The 19,559-nt window shown below is 39.9% G+C and overlaps 1 pseudogene; it reads right to left on the reverse strand.

The window, feature by feature from the left end:
• Positions 1-9,826: 9,826 nt before the first annotated feature.
• LOC133886448 (uncharacterized) lies at positions 9,827-11,029 on the reverse strand (annotated as a pseudogene).
• Between the last annotated feature and the right edge of the window lie 8,530 nt (positions 11,030-19,559).

Raw genomic sequence — 19,559 nt, forward strand, 5'->3', positions numbered from 1 at the left:
ACCCTCCCCTCGTCGCACGCCCCTCCCCACTCAACACACTATAAAAAAGCTAAAAATCAGTTAAAATGAGCATTTAAATACAGAAAAAAAGAAAGAGAGGGGGACGAGAGAGAGGGAGGCCACATGGTGAAACCCTACTATTTTTGATCTACGGATTTTGAATCTCGATTTTCGATAATTTTTTTAAACTTATGTTTTTTATTAGTAATTAAAATACCATTAGATCTATGGTTTAGCGATATAACAATAGTTAATTATATGAGATCTAGGGTTTAGCAAGGTAATTAGAAAATGAGATTTTTCTGTCTATAGTATGTTATAAAGATCTATTTCAATATAGTGGGATAGTCATTAGATATATAGTTGTATTTAGAATACGATAGTTTCGATTATCTATATTTACAAAATAGCGATGTAGGTAATAATTGTAGATAATTGGAAACTTTATTAAATATACAAATTTTAATTAGTTTAAATTGGTTAGTTTGCCTATGAGCAATATTGATTGTAGCAAACTAAGCATATTGTTAGGTGATTATCAGTTCTGGTAATTTTGTTAGAGTTTTGATAATCAAAAGTATAGTTTTTCGGTATTAACGTTGGATATATTTTTGGATGTTGTTTACTTTCCGGTTTTAACTGTCTCGGTCGCTGTCTCTTTGGAAGAAGTTCAAGGTTGTGAAGTCAAGCAAAAGGAAGTACGACGTCAAGTATTTGGTGTCTGATTGTCCATGGCAGGTGCACACATTAAGCGGGAAGTGGGTTGACCGCAGGGAGTGTTCAATAGTTTGGGAGAATAATTGTCGCATTGAGAAAATAGAATTCTCTCACCGGAACCTATCATATGTTTTTGTTGCCAATGTTATGTACGAAGAGATTGTGGATAACCTAAAGTATGAGCCACGCCAATAATTCATGCTATTGAGGAAATATTCTAGTACACAATAAACTACGCTAAGGCATGGAGGGCGAAACAAAAGGCTATTGAGATGAAGTATGGGACATACGAAGATTCATAGGATAACTTACCATATCAACTAGCCACAATATGTGCGAGCAACCCTGGAAGTTACTTTGATATTAAGCATTACCCCTCGAGTGGGAAGCCTGGAAAGTGAGTATTGCAGCATGCTTTTTTTGCATTTGCGGCAACTATCAAGGCATTTAGGCATTATTGACACATTATTTGCTTGGACAGGACGCTCGTCACTTAGAAGTATAAATGACAAATGCTGTTTGCAATTGGGGTAAACGAGACCAACCAAGTCATGCCACTGGAGTTTTCCTTCGTGGAGAGCAAGAATTGGGATAGCTCGTATTGATTCCTTGAACGGGTCAAGCATGCTATTATTCTGGACCGGCCTGATGCATGTTTGATTCATGATAGACATGCAAGACTGTTGCAGGATTTCTTGGATATGTAATACGGCAGTGTTCAACGGTGTGTAAGAGCAAAGTGGCCCGACTTGAAGAGCAGGTGGTGCATGAGGCATATGAGTGCAAACTTTTATAGATAATTCAAAAATAAGGACTTGATGAATCTTTTCAAGAAATGGTGCAACCAAAATTAGTAGAGAAAGTTCAACGTACTATGGGCAAAACTAGATAAACTAACCACGAAATAGATAGCTAAGGTAGCAGACACCAAAGATGAGCCAGTTGCTCTTGGACCTATCCCAACAGATACTCCCCAGATAGTAAAAAAGTTAGGGTCAGCTGTTATGAACTTTTCACAGTAGATACAAAATGAGCCAAGAGAGAAATGAGCATTGATGTACGACGCTGGAGGGGCAAGTTATGGGATAATGACAACAAATCTTGCTGAGATCTACAAGTGGGTTTTGCAAGGTAGGATGTGCCTCCCACTTGTTGGAATTTTTTAAGGCATTCTGCATGGAACCTGTAGATATTTCATTGATCGCTATGCAACTGCTTCAAAGGCAATGGTAGATGACTGTATGCTGTATGGATCGATGCTATGTGAGTACATGGCGAAGGTCACGAAGTAGGCACATATGCATCGTGCAAATCAGGAGGGAATTACATAGCATAGGTTCAATATCTTGTGCCGAGATAAGGGTCGTAAGGGTGACAGATGCGAGCGCCATGTGCAAGAGTGCGTGTTTAGGAATGGAACATGCATCTGTACGTGCCAGAAGCTACAATTGGTACACAAGCCATGTACACACGTCATAGCTACATGTGGGGAGTCCAATATATTGCCATGACAATATGTTTCACGCTACTTTATGAAGGATCAAATACTAAAGATATGGAATTATGAGCTTTATGCCTATGGCATTGTTGATACATTTACAAGCGATCCAGGTCCCACGTGAATGTACATGGTAGACAAAGAGAAGATGAAGTACATAACAGGACATTGACAAACTCGACGGATTCAGAATGATATGGATGAATCCAACGCAGGTCCAAGGGTGAATCGATGCAGCAAGTGCGATGAAAATGGTCACACATATAAGAACTGTCAAAAAATGCACCTGTTGTATAGATGGGGTCATGACGACGGTCAAGTGTGAATGTGTTCAATGTATTTCAATGTTACATTTGTAAGGTTTTCGTCTTACCTATGTATGTTGTATTTGGACCTTATATTTATATTTAATTGTGTACCTATATGTTGTATCTGTTCATGTAACTGTGTGTACCTATATGGTATACGATATTCACGTAACTGTGTGTATATATAATATGTTCATGTAACTTTATGTACCTGTATGTTATATGTTGTTCACGTAACTATGTGTATATGTATGATACAGTTGGGCTAAATTGCGTTTCAATGTAGATATGACACACCCACTGACCCTGCAATGGAAAAGAAGCACCGTAGCTTCTTTTTTGCCATTCACCAAATGGAGTTAGGAGTTTTCCAACCACGTGGCCCTGGCGAGTTACTTACGATCGATGATTGTTGGAAGCACTGGTATGTCACGAGTTAGCTACATATGTTTCTGATTATTTATTTATTGCATGTTCTACATTCAGTTAATATTCCAAATGATACAGGTTAGCAGCATCTAGACTCCTACCGCTATGTCATTTGGTGGAGGCCCGAGCGACAGGGGACCTTGAAGCAACCGCAAGGCGATTCTATTTCGAACGCTCGCTGATCACTGTACTGGTCGACCGATGGAGGCCTGAGACCTACACTTTCTACCTCCCCTGCGGTGAGATGGCTCCAACGTTGCAGGACGTAACCTACCTGTTAGGCTTACCTTGCACCAAAGCCGTCGTTGGAGTCATCGACGTGGATGCAGACTGGGTTAATGTCATGCTCGCACGGTTTGCCCTAGTTCAGTAGACAGATGACGCACCCGCCTACGTGCCCGAGTTCATGTTGGATCTGCAAGGGCTCACAAAGAAGTGGATCCTCCAGTTCCAGGTATATACGTTGCAATTTACCTTCTCATTTACTTTACAATTTTCTAGATATTTTACTCATCATGATTTGCATTACTTAAAGCCTGCATATATCCACCTGGACGCCGGTGTGTACTCGATCATGAGGCAATTGGAGGCCTATTTGCTATGGTTGTTCAGTTGGGATATATTCAATAGTATATCTAATATAATCATCCTTACACAGGTTACTATGGTGATGAAGCCGAGACGACTTCATCTGCACCTCCATCGTTCACTCCCTACTTCAGCACTCGGGCCTAGCCATCTACAGCTAGCCCTGCAAACCATACAGGTACAACATTATATTTTTACTAATACATTTATTTCCACATTTATCGTATCTAATATATTCATCCGTTCACAAGCCCTCAAGTGATTATGCAAGGACGACAGCAGACCATTGCAATCGTCTTACCCGAGTCAGGAGATGAGCCTGGGTCAGACATCCCGTTCGATCTCGTGAGGGACTTCTTTGGGAGCACACTGGACTACGACACCATCATGCGATCCCAGTTTTCCACCCCTCCACTACCGATGCAACAGACCTAGGAGGAGGCCTCAGCTCCCGTGATCGCTATAAGGCCTACCAGTCAAGTTGTTCCACTAGGCAACCTGGCCTGCTCTAGGGGCCACGTGAGGGCGAAGCAATGACATCGGCACCGGGACCATGATGGTGGGAACAGCCGACGACAACGGAGGAGGCAGTAATAGGATTTTATCTTTGCTTTCATAACTTAGATGTTTGTTTCATAATGCATGTTTGATCACAAACTAGTCTTATATATTCTGACGTATCTACTTTCTATGTACTACATGTGACTGCACGCTAGTGCCTTTTTAGATTAACGAAATCACTTTTTATGAGCGATGTGACCGCACGCTGTCGTCTTTTATGAGCGATGTGACCGTATGCTGCCACCTTTTATGAGCGATGTGACCACATGCTGCCAACTACTCCACGTCCACTGACCCCTCGCTTCAGGAATGCATCCAATGCATTCACTATACGCCAACCGCTTAGGCGCTTACTACAAGAAGTTAAGCTGAGGCCTGAATGCCATTATCGACAGACATGTAGTGTTCGGTGTTCATTTGACTTGGATATATTTGGGTGGTGGTACTTCTGTTGTTCGAACATAGATGCACTTTCAAAAAGAGTGAATATTATCAGTTAATCACTCCTAGAAAACACAACTTTCCGTTCACTTCTGTACTAACACATTTCGTCCACATGCAACAAATCACATCCAACCACCAAGGGGAGTGTGTGTATTTCACCAGTGGATCGATGGATTTATATCCCCAAGGACTAGGAATGGGTGGATCAAAGGAAGAAATGGGACTAGGACGAGTTGAACTGGAGGCATGAGAAAGAAGCCCGCGCACAATGCGTAAGAAAGAAGCATCAAGTGCCAAGGATCGACTCTGGTGTGACTCCATTGTAGGCCAGCTATTTAGTTTCACTAAGGCGTGTCAATATGTTATGCTTACGTTTTGTATCAACCATGATACCTAACGCCACAAAATTGTTAACTTTCCTATGTGTGTGTTGTATGGCTGTATAACTGTGTTAGTAACCGTACTCGAATGAACTATCACCGACCGTTATTCTACAAACCTTTTTTTATCTCACATATTCGTATCTCCCTTCGATGATCTGCCTTCGTCAGCTACGTGATGAATAGCATATACGACATATCTAGTCTTACATATTCGTATATGTCTGCTTTCTATGCATTATAAATTCAGACATTACTACTTACTATGTCATTAATACATTTCTTAATCCCATGTGACATCACTCTACCAGCTTCTCAGAGTGAAGTCACCTCTTGCTGCCACCTTTTAGGGAGATACGACCCCTTGCTGTTAACTTTTCAGACTGTCAAAACCCCTCGCAGCCACCTTTTTAGACCGATGTGACCGCATGCTGTCAACTACTCATAGTCCAGTGACCGCTCGCTGCAGGAAGGTATCCAATACATGCACTATCTCTAAATTACATACCTACACTTGGTGCATACACCATCAATCCCTACTTATAAAAGGCGAGATTGAGGCAACGAGAAGGTCATGACATCATATTTTTTCGAAACACAACTACCATTTGATACCTAATACCAAACCATAGCTGCCTCCTTAAGCAGACATTTCTCGTGGACATCTAAATTCTCAATGATAGTCATACAGACTATGAGGGAGACCCAGGCAAAAGTTGACAATGTGTTCAAGAAGGATAACTCAAACAAAATGTTATCAAAATAGCAGACCATGACCTTTTGTCCCTGTTTCATCATGGAGGAATGGCAGCAAACAGTAAGCTCTGTGACCTCCATGGACCTAAAGACGTACTTGTTAGAGTGCTGTCAGAGATATATCTAGGCGTGCGAATAAGCCGACATAGCAAAGTATTTTAGCAAGTGAGCACACACAATATTTATGCACCATCAGTAGTACGAGGAGCATATTAAATTACGTTCATTATTATTATATGTCCTAGTTAATTATTATGTTGCACTTCTAAGACATATTTATATTTCTGTATGCTTTTTTTTATACTAGATATTTTCTCGTAATAAAAAGTTGCTAAACAAACCATTGAGAACTTCTCCATTCAAGTGTTTTAGGGCTCCAACATCTTAATTTATATCCACCAGATTTCGTTGTGATTCATGAGGGCGCTGGGAATTTCAGGTAAGGAAAATTCTTGTGTTCTTAGACTAACTCTAGCAGTTTCAGCGCTACAGTACCCATAAAATACTGTAGCATTGAAATCGGTCTCCAACGGACACTCTATCTAGTGCTACAGTGCCGCACAGTCGCAAAAGTACTGTAGCATTAAAATCAGATACTCTACCTAGTGCTACAGTGTCGTCGGAGATCGGAAAAGGAAAAAAGTAGTAGAAGGTAGGAAATAGGGTACTATTAGAGATGAAAAAAAAAGGATGCTGTAATAGTATTTTTGAGTATAAAAATTTAAGGTAGTTGCTGAAGATGACCTTATACACTCCAACACCAAAATTTTTGTTTATACCTACAATAACGAATAAGCAAATAAATAAGGTTTAAAAGAAAAATAAAATAAATTCTCAAAGGATTATCACGATGGCTCACGTAATTTATTGGATAACTCAAGTTTCAGTAGTTGATCGAATAGCACTCAAAGGATTATTACGATGGCTCACGTAATTTATTGAATAACTCAAGTTTCAGTAGTTGATCGAATAAGTTTCAAACACTACCAAAAAAAAAAAAAATCTTTGCTGTAATTGCTGGAATAAGTTCCACACTCACCGAGAAAAATCCTAGTTAGTTGAATACTCCCTCCGTCTTCTAATTTCTATCGTTGGAGTAAATTAGAAAGTGAATGCGAGTTCTTGTCGTTTGAGCGATTAATGGAGGTTTGGGACTCTTACCTCTCGTTGCCGTTAATACCATCATGTATTCCAATGCTGCCACTTCAAGTTGCATACTTACTGATTGTTGGAGTAACTACCTCTCCAAACCTGTCTCTTCATATAGTACAGCTGACATCTCCAGCAGTACTACTCCAGTACCCCACTAATAGTCCAGTTATAGCAAGTCTCCTTCAACAACATGGATCATCAGAAGATGAGAGATCACATCAAATGAACCAAGGTATATAGAATATAGAATTAAATTTGTTTCTATAGATTAAAGTAATATAAAATAAATTTATTCCTATAAATTAATCTACTCTTAGGTCCTGTTTGTTTCAGCTTAGGATTATAATAAGCGGTTTATAGATGGTGGATTATAATAAGTTAGATTATGATAAGCTGGATGAAAATAAACTGTGAGCTATTTGGCAATCTAAATTATTGGAGTCTGGATTACTAGCAAAAGTCTGCAATGCCCTCAATAGGGGGTGGGAGATTCGGGTGTAGGGTGGGAGGAGTGGTATTGGTAGGTAATTTTCTTTAAATTTGATGAATAATATAGTAGAAGGTCAAAATAAGCTGAAATAAGCTTTTTTTCACAGTTTATGGGATTATTATAATCTGAGCTTCAGCTTATAATAATCTAGAAAAATAAGTTAGCTGTTTATTTCAACTTAGAACAAATAAGATAGCTTATTATAATCCTAAGCTGAAACAAACAGACCCTTAATTAGCATGCATGTCCTTCCAAATTTTGGTGGCAACCACATTGGAGTAGAAAAAGAAAAACACTCAGAGTAACAAGATTCAAACCTAATCTCTTAGCTTCGGAAGTAGGACTCTAACCACCTAGGCTGTATCTATTTTTTAACTAGAGTAGTAAATAAGCACTCCAATTAAACTCTTCTTAGTATGTGAGATCATGTCTAAAATGATAGGAATTACAAGATCAGAGGGAGTAAGATCTAAAGGTACTGATAAATGCTCTTATAATTGTAAAACATATTGAAATAGTTCCTATGATTGCTTGAATAAGCTTCAATGAAAAAAGGTCCTGATGATTAATGATTATGAATGAAAAAAAGAGTAAATTTCGTAAAACTACATATATTTTGATAAAATTATCGCAAAACTACAGATTTAAGCAACAATTTCATAAAACTATAGATTTAGTGTCAATTTTATCACAAAACTACATGTACTTCAGTAAAATTATCGCAAAACTACATATTTAAGCAATAATTTCATAAAACTACAGAAATACATGTTCATCTACTATACACATCAAACAAGATGACACGAGATTTTATACAGGTTCATGCCTTACTTAGGATAATAGATATATGTCATGTTTCGTTTTGTTAACATCAGGAAAAGACAAGTACAATTTAGATGTAATCCTAAGGAACTTGACGATTCTCCTTTGCTTTAAATCTTGAAGCCCTTGTCAGATGAATCTCACCGTGATATAACTCTATTGTGGATCTCAATAGGTTGTTTCTGCTCCTATCCGACTATGCTTGCTTTGTGTTCTCTGTCCGGCTTCTCCTCCTCCCCTTAAATAGTTGAGTCAAGGAGATGTATCATACTCGGAATATCCTAGTGTAATATTCTCGGATTGTATTATGGGCCTGTTTGATAGAGCTCCCCTAATCTAAATTTTCTATAGTATGTGATTCTCTGGGAAAATAATTATCTAGGATAAATTTTATGGAGGAAATGATTCTATAAGGTAAGTGAATTAGGGGAAGTTAATTTTTTCAGCTCCTAACATCTAATTTATTTTAGAGAATCACTCCTACGGAATCACTCTGGGAGCTGAAAACTGTAAACTGCCGTTTGATAGAGTTCCCACTGATTCCACTCTGAGAGGTGATTTAAGAGCTCTGCCAAATAGATCATATGTCCGAATATATAGAAGATTACTTTCTAATATGGGGATGATTTCCATATGAACACGATGAAACATCTTTAATATCGGTACATACCTTATTTACCTTATGACGATTGTGATACCCACTGTATATTGTTAATGACATGTGTACGATAGATACCTGTTCTAAGGGTATACCATATTTATATTAAATTTATATAATTATCAATTACTTATTCTTTGTCACTAGCAAAAGGAAGAAAACAACAAATTTGGAAAGCAAAGTTGTTTTAAAACTATACATATCCAACTGATTAGGATTTGGTAACTAAATTATTAAAGATTGAATAGAAATACGGTATATATTAAAGATGATATTCACGGTACATGTGTCCTTACACTAATACGATAGGTTTCATAACCATAATGTAAATAAGATATATACCAATATTCAGAACAATTCATCATGTTCCATATGAAAACTCTTACTCGATTAGGAAAAAATCTTCTAGATATTTGGAAGTAATACCATCATTAACAGAGGGAGTATATTAACTCATATTCATGTTTTCAGATTAGTTTAACTAATTGGCCCAAACATTACATGCAAACATGACATCCAAGTGTTACATATTGATAACTCCAATGGAAATTTAGATTTCAAAACAAGAAAATATCCTCCAATAAATTCAATATACAGTGATCGAAGCATAATGGGGTAACTTTCACCGAGACTGGGTTCTATCTGTTACCATTTCTTCCTATTGATCAGACATATATAAAATTATTTTGGAACAGAAAAAATATGGCATCCCAGAAAACAGCTACATAGTTATAGTACAGGTACCTATTTATTCAATCCTGAGCTCATCTTTGTAAGATTTGGTGTTACCCATATGTGAGCTGGCCAGCTGCACCACAACTAAGGCACAATTTCTTCTGACCTGTTATCTTCCAAGCTGAAAACACCTATATCACGACGATTACTCTTCGACAGTGCAAAACCTTGGTCATCACCGGTCACATGGTCATGTGTTTTCCTAGTTTCCATGATAACAGGTGTATAGCTAGCATGATTTTCCTCGGTCATCATCAACTTTATATAGCATGATTTTCCTAGTTTCCTTTACGAACCCTGAAGGCCACGCTCTGGAGCATCCTCATCCTCAACATTCCCAACTGCGATGTTCTGTTCCCTCCAAACTTGCGGCAAATCGCCAGATGGTTCCTGAACAATGTATATGCGTTCATAAATATAGTTCGTCATGCCGTCCATAATCACCTTCCTTGAGACGGTAAGGCCGGTGAGATCAAAGGCATCAATGCCAAATGTAACAGTTACTGCATACAATACACCATCCATGTAGATGCAGTCTTCGTAGAACGCACCTGGCGGCAGCCAGATCCATTTAGAATCTCCTGCCCATGCGAATGGAAGCTGATTAACAGGACCGTGGACTTAAACCACAACGTAGCTTCCCAAGCACAAATGCCTTGAAATGGAGTCTGCCACGCCGATTATCAAGAGCAAGGATATATGGGTCGGTAATCTCCAGTTCTCAAGTACTGTAAGAACTCATACTGCTGAATTACACCTGCGTCGTCGAAGATGGGCTTCACCTGCTGGATGGTGGTCACGGACTGGAGGGCGGTCTGCTCACCAGTGATTGGATTGATGACGTGCAACTCAGACCTCTCATCGGCAGTAACCAACCAGCCATTGGAGGGGCCAATCAGATGCCTACTAAGAATAATTGGTGGCTCTGGGAGAGTTAGCTTGTAGACCCTCTTCTCCTCGAGGCTGTCACCGGCAGATTCAGTGGTGTAGAGGCACGGCATCTGTGGCAGCCTGTACCTCCAAGGGCTGCGTAGGCTGATGTACGCGGCGCGCCACGAGGAGGCATAAAAGCCCACGCGCATCACGTCAGGGATCTCCAACAGGGCAAAGATGTCCATCAGGATGTCCTCCGGCAGTTCCGGCGATTCGCCGTTCACCAAAGCTTCTCGGAAGGTGAATTATGAGTTGCTTCCTGCCGCGGGGGGCAAACACTTGCGATCTTTGGGAGGAGCACACCAAGGGCAGCCTCTTGCTCTATACTCGTAGATCAGATCCTCACTCCGAATTCGACTAGGTGAGTGAAATACGAATCCACGAACGCCACAATCTGTTTGCAGTATGGACATACCCCGAAAAAGATTGGGACTTTCCAACGAACTCCGACCTGACTCCGTTGACACTGAAACCGAAGATGGAGCTGTGCGGCCGCAGTAGTGTAGGCAGGCGGGACATGGACCTGATCGCGGCAGTGTATATAGGCAGACGGGACATGGCCCTGAATGATTGGGTCGATCACGTCCACTACCACTACCAGTCAGCGGCATGCTCATTCCAGCACTGCCGCTAGTGTTTCGCCATAGGCAGAGGCAGGTCGATGCAGGTAGCAGCAACCAAGCAACTCATGTGTCCCTCTGATTGGGCACGGCATAAAGCGAAGCAACCACGGCTGCATTGCATCATGGAGTGGTCACGTCGGTTTCGTTAGCTAGCGTTGCCTTCAATTACATAATTGTGTCCCTCTGATGCGGATTTCGTAGGAAAACATATTGATCGAATTGTCGATATATGTGTCCATCGGTAGTTGTCTATTACTACATCCGGTTATAAATATACGTAGTTTTGAATTATATATGATATTTAATTTATATTTTTGATTACTATTTTTTATTAGAATATATTTATAAATCTATTGAATTTATAATATTATGAAAATATTTTTTAAGATAAATTTACACATATGATTTTAAAGTTTCCAAACTAAACATTTTAAAAGCTATTATTAGTGAAAGTTTTATAAATTTAACGAAACCTTTTTTTTTCAAAATGATATGTATTTATAATTAGATGGAGTAATTTTAAGCCACACTTCCGCTAAGTATATATAGTGCTAGCTAGTGTCAAGTTTAACATGTCATTTATCCATCACTTGGACTGATAATAATATATCGATTAGGCGATGCGACTAAGTCAGTCTAGGAGAATAGGTAGACGGCAAAACTAAAGGTTGAAAGCTAATTTTATATACGCGTAGACAGTATATATACACACACACAGTAAAATTCTCCTGTACAGTGTATATATATAGTTGTTAGTAGCTTACTATGATTAAGTTTCTACTGAAACAATTAATGAGAATTTGCTATAACTTTTCTTCAGTAATTTAATTATGACTCAGATGCTTTCAAGTATTAGTGTCAAAATTTACTATGACTAGGATTCTTTAATAATTTTGCTATAGGTTGGATGTTTTCAAATACAATTGTGAAAATTTACTATAACTTAGATGAAAATTTACTATGACTCAGATGCTTCAGTAGTTATCAGCAGTCTTTTTTCAGTAGTTATATCAGTAACTGTTTAACAGTTTTAAGTTATAGAAAAATTATTCAGTAGCGTCAGTAGTTTAGTATTCAATATTTCTAAGTCACTGTAAAATTGTTCAGCAGTGTATTAGTAGTTTTAATAGTTGTCATTGGTTGCTAGTAGTGTCAGTAGTTTTGTTCAGTAGTATCAGTAGTTTTGGTCACTAGTATGTTCAGTAGTTGTAAGTAATTTTATTCATTAGTTATGTTAGTTACTGTTCAGTAGTTTCAAGTCATAAAAAATTATTCAGTAGTGTCATTAGTCGCTAGTAGTTTAGTATTCAGTAGTTTCGAGTTATAGTAAAATTATTTATTAGTTTGTGTCAGTAGTGTTAGTAGTTGTCAGTAGTTGTTAGTAGTATCAATAGTTTGTCACTCGATCCTGTGCCTGCGCGTCACGTGTCCCTGCGTGGCCACTCGACCTTGCGCCCACGCACCACGTGTCCCCACGCCCCCTCCTCCACCCGCTCGCTACGCGTGCCACGGGTCCCCATGAGCTCGCACCCGCTCGGCCTGCGCGCCATGTGTCCCTACACCCTCGAGCCCGCTCACACCGCGCGCGCTACGTGTCCGTGCACGTAGGCTAGGCCGACAGGTGGGTGCGATGGGCTAGAGGGGTCCGATTGAATGGATTAGATACTAAATATAGAATACTCCCTCTGGTTGCAAATATAGGTCGTTTTAGTCTCCTCAATTATTATCTAAATATAAGTTATTCTCGAACTTCTATACATTATTTTCTCTTTTGTTCTCGTCTTACCTTTGTTTAATAAATACTACCACTCTCACAAATGAATGCGTTATCTTTTTCAATGCAGAATAAATAAGATAACAAGGTTATTTAACCTACTTTTTTAATCCTTATACAATAATCTAAAATAATCTACAATTACCATCAGAGAAAGTACTATTTTACGCTCCAACAGACTAATCAAACCCACCCACCTCCCACGCGGCCCCCTCCGACCCACCCTCCCAAGCGCCCCCACCGTTCTGCCTCCCGCGCCAAGAATGCATGCATGTGCTATGCGCTGCATGCAAATTAATTACTGCATGCACGTGTTGAGAACGATCCACACCAGGAATGCATGCATCCACATTGATTAGCTGCATGCGCCGGTTTGTATGCATGCATGCATGGCCCCGGTTTGCATACCCGTTAATTGTGTAATGGCTGTATCAATTAATTATCAGCGTGCACATTAATTAGCTAATGGAGGTTTGTATGTATTTCTTTAATATTAATATGTGCATGGATGGCATGCCGATTGCTTTTGCTCTTGATATGGTTCTGAAGCGTAAAATTCATGCTTTAGTATTCCTTCTTTTCTTTAGTTTTTCTTCTTTGCTTAATATCTTTGCTTTAATATTTCTTGTTTTCTTCAGTATTTCTTCTTTTATTTAGTATTTCTTCATTCCTTTAATTTTATACGACTCTAGTGTAAAAGATCTTTACGAGATTTTGATTCACACCGTCTTTTCTCTGATCTAACTGCTGACATGTGTGTAGGAGAGAGAGAGTAGGGGATTCATGTCACACGAGCAGAGATGGTCTTTCGTGTCACACGAGCAGAGATGGTCTTTCGAAAGATCAGATCTTATAAAATTTCCTTCCACGCTGGATCGATCAGATCGGGTCAAGTGTATAATAGCATTCCTATATATGTGTTTGTGTGTATATATATATACGCGGCGCGCTCCGAGTGCTATTTTTCTTAGATTAATTTCTCGTTTTGGAAACCATAAAATAAAAAGGACACGATCATAATACAATTAGCTAGTGCATTCTGATTTTGTTAAGGGGTATGATCCTATAACCATGCACTACCTTCGACTCCAAATCTAATTGCTACTAGTTTCAAACTAATTAAGCACTCGTTTTTGCAGTGGTAAATAATTTGTGTAAAAGTAATATATAAGTACCAGCTAGAAGGCTTCTCTTTCATCTTACGTGAAAAAAAAAATACAGCTCCGTCGCTGTAACAAAGGGTACTGTTTACTTGCCCAGTGCATAGTGAGTGAAATGTACGTAACGTCGTTTAGAGGGGGTGAATAGGTGTTTGCTGAAATTTTAAAACTTCGCAACGGATTACTGAGTCTGGATACTCCGGGTCAATCCGGAGACTCCGAGTTATACAGAACCCGGATACTCCGGGCTTACTCGGATAATCCGGATGAAACAGGAAATAGAAACTTATGAACTTTTGAGCAAATCTAATTGAGTCTATAAGTTACCATAGATTCTAAGAGATACCTAAAGACCTTATCACCAACAACATGCAGTTACACGTACATAAGCAAGAAGATCGGAAAAATCCCCAAAAATCAACTAGAACAAGTAAATATGCAATAAAATAAGGAGAAAACGATTTGTTCCCGAAGCTTGGCCACTTCACAAAGAATTGCCTATATCTCCGTTGAGGAGCTCACAAAGAACCGGGTCTCTCTTAACCATTTCCTCACAACCGACCACAAAGATCAAGCTAGGGTTCTTACTCAAATCAATGGGTAATACAAACTTTCTGGGGCATTCCACAAGCTTGGGTCTCTCTGGGTGACACCTTGCCGTCTAGGAACTCAAAGCTCCAAGAGTAAAGAACGCGAATCAAAAGCTTGGCGATGACCTCAAGTGCTTAAGAATGGATTTTAGCTCTCTAGCACTCAATCTCACTTCCTAAATCCTAATCTCCAAATCTTACGAGAATCAAAGCTCTAGAGGAGTTAGAAGGGCTATTGAATGGCTTAGAATGAGTTTGTCCACGAGTTGTTTAGCAGCAAATGAAGGAGGGGCGAGGGGTATTTATAGCCCACTTCAAAAAATTAGCCGTTATAGTGCATTTTGTACTGACCCGGAGTATCAGGGTTCACCCCGGAGACTCTGGGTAACACATGGGTACTGAGGAAGAACCACTATCCGGAGCCTACCCAGAGGGTCCGAAAACACCAGAACCCGGAGACTCCGGGTTAAGCACTTAAAGCCTACTCGAGACTATGGCTTAAAGTCTCACCCGGATACTCCGGTCACATACTAGACTTCGGAGTATCCGGGCTAACTTGGAGACTCCGGGTTGAGCCCTCAAGCTCAAACCGAGACTCTCTGCTAGAGTCTCACCCGTAGACTCCGACCTACTGATCAGAGTCCGGAGTGTCCGGGCTAACCCGAAGACTCCGGGCTCAGACAACATAAACATTTTTTCTAGTGTCCGTGGGTGATTGTGTCTCTCAACTTTCGGTTCTAAAAAGATACTTTGAGCACTGAGACATCTTCAAGACTATTGACACGCATCCCTCTTAATAGTACGACTATCTTGAACTCAAATTCAAAATAAACATGAATTAAGGCCTATTGAGTAACTACATACCGCTTTTCTTTTCTTTTTGAGGGACGTTAACGTCTCTTAACTTATCCAATAGGACTTAAAACCTATTCATAACTTTAGCAAAATCATTAGTCCCTTAAGCGTTTGTCATCAATTAGCCAAAACTCACATAGTGGGGTCTAGATGCACTTTAAATCTCCCCTTTTTGGTGATTGATGACAACACGATTAAAGTTTACAAGAGATAATCAAATTAAAGAGTTGCATTCTAAGATATATGGTGAGCTCCCCCTAAATGTGTGGATTGATTGAAATTGGAATTTGAGATCAAATGCACATATTTAAAGAAATTTTGTGAGAGATCCTCCAATATCTTAGCATTCGTGGGGTGCAAGTGTGAGCGAACATGATAGCACGTGATGCAAATGACAAGATATATCACAAAACATAAGAAAGAGAGAAACAAACATTACATATCAAACATCTCATAGCATCACACTAACACAAATATTATCTTACAAATATAAATTCAACGACTAGCACATTACACATACTTCATCACAAATAGTTACATATGTCTTACATGTCCAACCGAAACGATAAAGATTCGAATAGATAAACAAGACAGGACAAAGCCCATAACCTGGAGACTCTGGGTTGGAGCAGAAAAAGACAGACAACAGGAAAAGATATGCATTCTCTCCCCCTTTGGCATCAAGCACCAAAAAGAAAGAGAAGCAACGAAGATGATCTAGTCGCTACCTCTTTCGGAGTCCTTATCTCCATCATCATTGGAGCCGTTGCCATCGTCATCGTTGTCCAAAGAACTTTCCTCGAATCCTCCCAAATCCTCTTCTTCGGTCTCCTCCTCCTCATCTTGTGCATGTGAAGTTCCCGCTATAGCTGTTTGGGCTTCATCATACCATGCCCATGGATTCTTGAACTCTTCTGGCTCGCTCACTTCTTCTTCAAAGGCAATTGGAGAGCAAGGAGGATCAATCCTCAAATTAGCGATAAATAGCCTTTTATCGCTCTTCTATCTTCCTCAACCTCAAATTGGTCTTATCTTTATGCTCTTTGATCTTAATAGCATTGTGGGTGCACACCTTAAATATTGCTTTAAGAGCATTTTTTATGAAAGATAGAGAGCCATGTGAGGAATACACACACTTTGGAGCTACCCTTTGAGCACTAGGAGCTGAAGGAGGAGGTGAAGGTGGAGGTGTAGATGATTTAGTGCTCACCAACCTCATTCTATACGGCTCATGCTTCATTTCCTTTAAAAAGCTTTTCTTTGTGACCCTCTCAATCATATACATGATGTAAGGGGAATCTGGACAACTTTGGCTAGGAGTGTGTGATGCAGTATGGATCTCTTCCCAAATGAAGTATATCACACTAAAAGGCTCTCCCTCATTTGACATCCTAGCGAGAAGGTTTCTTGATATTCCTTGAACTGTTGTGACGTCTCCACTTTTAGGAGCCAAAGTGATACAAAATATAAGGAGTTTAAGCACTTGTAGAATGACCTCATGCCAGTAACCATGCCATGGATTACCTTTCCATGATCTGAATACATGAAATCCATATCTTCTACCCAGAGTTGATTCTCATTGTGAATCTTTGTCTTTTGTGTATCGTGGACATCAAATCCAAACACATGAGAAAAAGCTCGATATGAAATCTCATATTTCTCTCCCTCGATTGTCCAAAACATAGATTGATTGTCTTCATGATCATACCGAAGTGTTGCATAAAATTGAGCAATCACCTCCTCACTCCAGTCATACTTAAGACCCAAGATGTATTTGATCCTCTTGTGCTCACAAGCTGAGATGACTTCACTGAATGTGGGATCATCCTTGCTAGCCATGTAATCCCAATCAATCCAATGCATAGGAGTTATTGGCTTCTTCTTGGTGAGGATCATAGTTTCATAAAAATACGCTTGAAAATCACTCCAAAAGCGGTGATCAGCCACATTCTTCACATATTCAAACGGATCCTCATATCTTTCCTTCTTTACTTTGCTTACTCTTTTCATGTAGTTCACAACTTGTTTGGGCATATCATTTGCCGTATGTATCCTGAGAGACCGGTGAAGCTTTAAAGGACCCAACATATGACTTTCCTCTTCTTCACTCTCTTCTTGCCCTTGAGCCCAAGACCCAGAAGGAGCAACATTTTCTTTGCCTCTATCTCCTGCTGCACCCCTTCCTCTTCCTCTTATTGCTTGCATCTTTGTTTTGCCACGAGGTACATTTGTTGTTGAAATTGTCTCATAAAGGTGAATGCCTAATGATGAAGCTGGCACCTTCCAAATGATCGTGCGAGAGCGACCATGCCCACTACCACTGCCATTGCTACTACCGCTACCCTCTGTTTGCTGTGGAGGAGGTTGAGCTTGCAGATCAAACTTAGCTTTTTTCTCCCTTTGATAAGCATTATCCTTGCCTCATCCCATCTCAATAAGTCCTGAGCGAGAAGGATTGCACAAGAAGGAATTGATAAACAAAGCTAACTGGCAGAAACTGGACAACCCGGAGTATCCGGGCCAACCCGGATACTCCGGGTAGGTCGACTCCGAGGCAACATGTTAGGGTATGAGAGATTTAACCATAGCATTGCAAAAACCTTGGAGTATGTGTTTCTAGGAAAGATATGGAACATATCTACCAAAGGAATCCGACTCTAGATCAAAGCATTGAGAGATCGGGTGAATTGTTCTTGAGATACCTTTTTAAGGCAAATAATGCACCGACAATTGATCCCGAGGGAGGGCTGGAGGATCCAGCCTAGGGATGAAGTTGACTTGATGAAGAACTCCCGAAACCCTTGGTGAAAACTTGAGATCGTCGGAGGGGCCTTTCCATGGTGAGAGGGGTGAAAGAGACATTGGAGAGATAGAATGAGAGGGGAACTGCTAGGGTAGATAAATAAGCCTGAGTGACTCGGAGACTCTGGGTTGGAGTTTGAAGGCAGACCAAGACTCCTTCCCAAAGGGTCCCCTCCGGGTTGAGTGACAGAGCCCAAAGTATCTGGGTGAACCCGGAGACTCCGGGTTCTGTCAATTCAACAGAACCAGCAGATCACAGAGGACGTCTAGAATCTAGACACTCTGAATTAGACCGGAAACTCCGGGTACTGGAACTTTATAGAGATAGAATTTTGAGCTGAAATTCGACAGGGAATTTCGGGAGAAGTATTGTTGGACATATAAGATCTTTTTACCACTTGTGATCAGCCAACAAATAACATTACATAACTATGATCACAAGTAGCAAGATATGATCAAAAGATCAAAGAATCAAATAATTTTTGAAAATAGCAACCAAAAAGATTTTTGCAAAATTCTAGCTACCAAAACTATAAAACTAGAACAATCAATTGCATGCGATATATCAAGCCACGTTATGAGAATCGAGGATATTTAGCTTATTTCTCAACTCGCAAAACCTTTGCTCATCTAGTGGCTTTGTGAGGATATCGGCTAGTTGTTTTTCGGTTCTCACATGGCGAATATCGATATCCCCTTTGGCTGAGTGATCTCTCAAGAAATGGTGACGGATGTCTATGTGCTTGGTTCTTGAGTGTTGCATGGGATTGTTGGCTATTTTGATGGCATTCTCATTGTCACACAAAAGTAGGACTGTGGTCATGTTGTAGCCATAATCTCTCAAGGTTTATCTCATCCAAAGAAGTTGAGAACAACAAGCGCACGTAGTAACATACTCTGCTTCGGCGGTGGATAGGGTTATAGAATTTTGTTTCTTTGAAGACCAAGACACCAAGGACCTACCCAAGAATTGGTAAGTCTCCGAAGTGCTCTTCCTATCAACTTTGCAACCGGCATAATCGGAATTCGAATAACGAAAAAGGTCAAATGATGAACCTTTAGGATACCATAAGCCAAGATGAGGGGTATGAACCAAATATCTAAAAATTCTCTTAACGGCCACTAAATGACACTCTTTTAGAGTGACTTAAAATCTTACACACATGCACACACTAAGCATAATATCGGGTCTAGATGCATAAAATTAAAGTAAAGAACCAATCATGGAGTGATATACCTTTTGATCCACGGCCTTGCCATCTTCATTGAGATCAAGATGTCCAT

Source organism: Phragmites australis, chromosome 12 (assembly GCF_958298935.1).
Source record: "Phragmites australis chromosome 12, lpPhrAust1.1, whole genome shotgun sequence".
NCBI lineage: Eukaryota > Viridiplantae > Streptophyta > Magnoliopsida > Poales > Poaceae > Phragmites > Phragmites australis.